Below are 7,014 nucleotides of genomic sequence, written 5' to 3' on the forward strand. Positions count from 1 at the left end.
ATATATATATATCTTTGCATAACTCTTAATGAGGTTTCGCACAATATTGAAATATGTCGATAAATCGATTAAACGACTCTCGTTTCCCCGATTATCGCAACGAAAAATTCCAGAAATGTTTCCCGATTTCCCCGATATCTTCTCGGTATTCTCTAATCATTTTTAATTACAGTCACAGACTTTTCCCGGTTTTCATAGTTTTCCAGACTCGTAGCAATCCTGCATAAACGTACGGTGAAAATAGCGTCGCGCGGAAAATATCTCGGCAAGGACCTTCGCGGGCTAACGCACACGGATTAAAAAATAACAAATCGATTTTATGTGATAAACTTATTTATAAGGACCTAATTTTAGTTGTTGCTCGCGACGGAAAGCGCATCGCATATTGCCTAAAAAACAAAGAAATAAAATTACCGTTCCATGATATTTATATTACTATTGTATATGATATATATTTAAAAAATTATACATATATATTTTTTATATATTATTATTAATATTTTAATTTTATATTATCGTTTATTATTAAAAATCTTTTTTATTTTTAGTTATTATTATTTATATAATATCATTTATTTATAATAGATTTTACGATGCTTGAATAATGTTTGAAGATTTAACATAAAAAAGAATGTAATTACAATATTTTCGAGAAAATGACAGTTTTATTGCATAAAAAAATTGAAGCTACTATTTCATTGTAATAATGTAATCAAATTGTATAACTATATTTACACAATCCAGTAGCAAAATTAAAATACTATTCACAGCAAGATTTATAGGATGCAAAATGAAAAAAAAACAAAAAACGAAAAGAGCATTTTTTTCTTTAAGATTTTTATTCAAGATTTTATATTTTTAACTTTCCTTTAATATTGAATCTTTAATTATAATGTGTTTAATATATTTATATTATAATATAATGCGTTTGTGTGTGATATAAGTGTAATTTTTTAGAAACAAAGTTGTGTAATTTTTTTCTTAGGGAAGATTTAAATGGATTAGACTTAATTATGGAGTTATTTACCTCATTGAAGACCTTCGCGGCTTAACAAACATGAATTAAAAATAACAAATCGATTTCATGATCGACTTATTTATAAGAGCCTAATTTTAGTTCTGCACAACATTATGCGACAGAATTTGCCTAAAGTAAAAACTGCTGTCTCTGAATTCTCTTTTTCGCACAATAATCATATTTAAATAACTGTATAAAAGTATATTTATGTATTTTTATATATCTATCATACTCTCAAATTCATCTCCATCTTTTCACACTACGTCAAATTTGAAATTTTCAATGTTTAAAAAAATTTGTGTTAGCCGTAAAAAAAAAACTACATCTGTACAAGATATATCGCGCAAACGTGTCTTTTCTTTCATTTACTTGGACCAATTCGACGTGTGGGATACCACACGTACATTTTCGGGCATTTCAAGTTGGAGAAAGGAAATCCCCGAGCGGACAAGTGTAGCGTAGCTTGTTTACACGATGCATTCCGTTAAATAACGGCCATTCAGCCCGTAACGGCCATTCTACCATATTGTTTGACAAAGGTCAGCACGGATACAGATATAGGTAGCAGATCCGGTTGTACACGGTCGGCTCATACGCGGCTACGGAAGCGACCGCAATCTTTAATGTCACTACTTCCGGGACCGCTATTTACGAGCGCGCTAATAATACTCGAACGACCGGCGGCGGCAGCGGCAGCCGATTTGATACTAGAGCGGAATTACTCCAGGCGAATTTACTTCTGTGGTTTTTCCACACCATCTGGAGAAGCATCCGCTCATGTGATTTCGAGCAACTCTTACTATCTTATCATGTTCGAGGTTTTTTATAAAAAATTTTGAAGAAAAAACTCTGAACTCAGCGAATGTAGCGAGTCTACGTGCTTATTATATCAATTCTTTAAAAAATAATGCAATGGAGAAAAAGATCTTTGTACGGGAGATACGAAAAGACACGATAATCTAATCTGGAAACTTAATCGAAGCAGAGTTTATAAGAGGGAAATGCGATCAAAAAAATTATGCCACACTTATCACGTTGTTCACGTTCTCGTGACCGGAAGAACAGAGTCCGAAAGAGCCTAAGTATTCTCTTTCTCTCTCTCGCTCTCAGTCTCTCTCACTCTCTCTCTCTCTCTCTTTTTCTCTTTCTTACGATACTTCTGTCTGCGATTTCTCCGTTATTTCTCGATAACGGAAAGACAAACGTGCTAGGTGCGCTGAAATTATTTCAGAAATGAGAGAATGTGTGGTGCAATAGACTTAAGTCACATTTATGGCACAACTGAATCAACTTTAGATAAAGACTGTTGGCTGATTAAATAAAAACTGTAAAATGCTCTCCACCTGTATTCATATCCACAATTTAAAAAGTTGCTCTAATCATAGGTCATAATTTTCTCAAACCGGTTTATGATTGTTCATATAAATGCATTGGTGATTTATAATCGCCTTACAAAACGTTGAGAACGAGTCCTTTATTTAATTCTGATTGTGAGATGAAAAGATTTTTTAAAAGATATTCTAAAAAGTTATCATTTATAATTTTTTTTTTAAATTTCAGATATTGAATATATTAACTATGGTAATAAAACTGAAAATAATATTTTATTTCAAAGTCAAGTTTACTTAAAATTAAATAAAAGTTGGAATTTTGATTATTTATTTGTACTCTTAATTCACGAAAAAATTGTACTTTAAATCATTTCATACTCCAAGATCTTTTTATGTTTTATTATTTTAAGATAAAATTTTTCGTCTTAACGTTGAATAAAAAATAAATGTTTCATATGTTATTTGCAAAGCAAACAGTTCAAATTCTTAAGGTATACATGATATTTTTCTTATTCTAAATACAGAATTTTTTCAAAGAATACATATGAAAACCTTATTCATTAAAGTCATAAGCAAAAAAAAAAAAAAAAAAAAAAAAAAAAAAAAAAAAAAAAAGATTAAATACTATAAATAATTTCAAGATAAAGAGAGGCAAATATTATATAGTTCTTGCAAAAAAATGATGAGATTAATTAATGTGCTATTATTAGAACCATCTCGGGAGAGATATAACACAAGTTATTTTATAAATTCTTATAGAATCACGAAGCGAGAGGATGCACAATCATGAGACGATAAAAAATTCGTCGCAGGATCACGTATTCTGCAATTGAAGTATGTATTTCGCGTGTCAATTGCCACGTATTTAGCGGATGCTAAATTTTACGAAGGAAAACGATCATTGCGAATTTGTTTTTGAAACGCGACTATCCCCGACAAAATCAGGCACCGCGTAGAGAATCGTGCGAATTGTTCTTTCAAATTCGCCAATTATTGTTTCGCAAGCTGCGTATGTTCTGCGTATGTTACGTATATATGTATGTATGTGTATGCGATGTATGGTGTGGTCGCGAGTCGAACAGACGCCGCGAGCAATCGTCGAAATTGAATCGCTGCTGGCTCGCAATTTACAATTTCGCCGACTCGACAGGCTCGTTTCTGCAGTTCGACAGCTTGGAACTTGGCCGGACGCGAGAAAGGTCGCTGAATCGACGACCGCCACACTCTAATTGAACCCTTTATTCCTAAAATTGAATATGACGAGTGCAAATACGCCAATTTTCGAAACGCATTAAGTCGTAATAATTTATAATGGTACACGATTTTTTATCTCGTGAAAGTTTAGACAAGCAATCAAATATTGGAATATATTAAAATATAGACACTATATTAATTTATAAGTGTCATTAATTGACAATAGAGAGAATCGGTTTAGAATAATTTATAATGTACAGAATGCTTCTCTCTTTGAGTACAACTAAACGTTCTTTCAATTGTAAATAGTTATAAATATGTAAATACTAGTTTCAATTGTAAATAGATGATGAATAAACGTGAAAAATTATTGATTGCTCTAATGGCGAGACAATTATAAAGTTGAAAATGAAAAAGTTTTGGCGAATCAAATCTCGGTGTGATGTACAAAATACATACGTTTACATATAGCAGATATTTGCGTTTCTCAGTTAATTTTACCTAAAAAAATTTAGTTAAAATATTTTAAAGTAAATGTCAAAAAATTCCAGTAGATGATAATTTTTCTCAAAATGTTTTCTAAAAAATTGATTAAATTTTCAAACTATCTAATATTGAAAACAAGATCGAGAACTCTAAGGCATTCTGTATATGAACGACTCGTTGAAAACTCACGATGACAGCGATAATTAGTTATCGCTTCCGCACTAATGAAAATCCATGCCAAAAGTTTATTAATTCCCAAGACGAACGTTTAATAGGACATAAGAAGATGGGAAACGCATCGCAAGAAGTGATTTTCCATTTCAAAGGTCATTATCTCCGAGAAAACGCACAATTAGATAATAATATGGCTAATAAACGAGTAATGCCAATTATCGATAACGAGATACTCATTATACGATTGCGGCATTAATCAATAAATTAATAACTCATGCAACTGTGCATATAAAACTTATAAAAGCTTGGTTAATTTTAAACACGTTGATATACTTTGCGAGTATTTTAAATTTTCGCAAATCTAACGTAACGTAAAAATATTAGTCCAAAGTCTCGAGACAAGAAAGTTTAATTTTTAACAATTGCCTTATGAAGACGTAACATAAAATATTAGAAAATTATAAATTATAATGCAATTTTAAAGAAATTTTTAAACAGATATTTGTATAATACAAAAAAAGAAAATATACTGAACTGTTAATAAACTTGGCTAGTCTATTAAAGTTTTAGCTCTAAAAGATTGAGTTATTCACTCGATGGAGATGATAAATTCGCGAGATTGTAAATCTTATAAGAAAGCATCTCGAGCACGTGCCCCCAGCTAGGATTTCATTTCGTGGAAAAGATGAGTAATATGCACATGTGAATAGCAAAACCACAAAGAATATTCCGGAGGAAACAATGCTCTTAACGAGCGCGCAACGACTTCTCATCAGATTATAAGCAGGGCGAATTTAATACGCAGAGTCGGCGCGACACAAAAGAAGTCCGAGCCGAGCTGGCGCTCGTGTTACCGATCCGCGGTGAAAAAAAGCTCAAAGTTGACATATCAAAAGATAAAATCGAGAGGCTTTTAAGATTTCGTAAGCTTTATCCTATTGTAAATTAAAGTCGTACCTCCTCTTCAAATATTAATATATTGAAATTGAACTATGAATAAAATTCAGGGTCTGTAAAATTCGCGCGTTACAAATATTTAAAGTAAATCTTATAAGCCATCTAAGATCCACCCTGAGTCTTATTTGAAGTCGAATGTCAAAGAATTATTACGTCAAATTTTTGCGGAGGAAAAGTCGATTTCGAGATTTGATCAAAAAATAATTCGAAAGGTACCACTCGGAAACACCCTGTATATCGAGGTATCCTTTCTCTCTCTCCTATTTAAATCTTGTAAAAAATTTCCCGATCTTCAAGGATATTTTTGTTCAAAATAATGTACTGAAAAATTGAATAGCTTTTGTAGATTAACACTTTTCATTTGCATAATATTTATATTTTTTTATCATACAAAATTATAATAAAAAGAATACGTACTGTACATTCAATATTTTGTCAAGACATTGAATTATTAGATATTATATAAACAAAAATAGATATATATTTATAATATATTTTAAATACATAATTCATAACTTGACTTATCGGCGGATTGCCGATTGCTTAATATAAAAGCATTATTAAAGAGCAATTTAAAAATATTTCCCAATAAAATTTTATGATAATTCCCTGATTTTTCCAGGAACAAAAAAAATCCATGAGAATTCCAGGTTTTTCATGTTTTTCCAAGGAGCAGACACCCTGTATATGGATAGCGATATCGTGAAGCGCCCCGGTCGAGAGAGGAATAGAGAGACAAAGAGACAAAGAAAGAGAGAGAGAAAGAGAGAGAGAGAAAGAGAGAGAGAAAGAGAGAGAGAGAGAGAGAGAGAGAGAGAGAGAGAGAGAGAGAGAGAGAGAGAGAGAGAGAGCTGTCAAGCGCACGCCGGCCGCGCCGATCGACCTCGTGCACAAGACGAGAAATGTACGTGACGCGCGGATGTCGTCGTCTCCTGGGCGGCGCCGGCGTCGGCGTCGGCCGGCACGCGGCCGCTCGCGAGATGCGCGCATGAATGAAACGAGAGCGGAGCGACTCCTCTAAAGGAGAGCACGTAGGGTCAATCGAGGTATATGATCGCTGACACTGGGAATAAAATGCGACTGTGCCGATGATGGAATTAATAATCGTCGCTCTTTCGCGCACGATATTGAATTGACACTCGTTGCGCCATAACGACGTCCGCTAAACGAGTTTTCATCATTTCGTAATAATTCCACACACAATCGCCACAATTGCTCGTATATATTATTGGCAAATACAAAGTACAAATATCGCGTAATTATTCGATATCGCGATCATTCTGATTAACCCCGCAAAACGTAGCTAGAGTGATTTTGTCATCGGATTCCTCTTGAATAATTTGATGCTTGAAAAAAAAAAAAGCAAACGGAGTATAAAAGATCTTGGACAACAAAAATAGACAATTTTTGAAATGAAAAATTTTGGAATAAAATATTGTATAATTTCTCTCTGTATAATATTAGAGGATGAAAGTGTGAAACAGAGTTACCGTGCGAAAATTACCTATTCCGGTTATCGCTCTCTCTGAATAAAAAATTCTATTTATAAATAAACTGTATTTTGTACATCCTGAAGAGAAAGGGGAGGGGGAGATTAAATTTGTATTACACCTCGCGAGTTCGCCGAAATCTTATAAAATTCTTTTTCTTCATTTTCATTCAATGATAACGACGATGCTATAATGCCGGATTTACTCGAAATCAGTAGGAGGCAAGTCAAATGGCATGTTACTCTCACCCGCCTATTCCATAATTATCTTGTTACGACTTTCCTGTTTGTGTGCGTGCAAATATATAGCATTATAAGATTCTATGACATCATAATTATATTTTATATCATAACTATATATATAT

The 7,014-nt window shown here is 32.9% G+C and overlaps 1 protein-coding gene across 6 annotated transcripts in view; it reads right to left on the reverse strand.

Annotated features, from left to right (window-relative positions):
• Nucleotides 1-7,014, reverse strand: part of LOC115244065 (guanine nucleotide-binding protein G(q) subunit alpha) — a 31,595-nt gene that overhangs the window by 22,923 nt on the left and 1,658 nt on the right. The gene's annotated exons all lie outside the window — the stretch shown is intronic.

This window comes from Formica exsecta, unplaced genomic scaffold, assembly GCF_003651465.1.
Source record: "Formica exsecta isolate Colony F162 unplaced genomic scaffold, ASM365146v1 scaffold79, whole genome shotgun sequence".
In the NCBI taxonomy this organism is placed as follows: Eukaryota; Metazoa; Arthropoda; class Insecta; order Hymenoptera; family Formicidae; genus Formica; species Formica exsecta.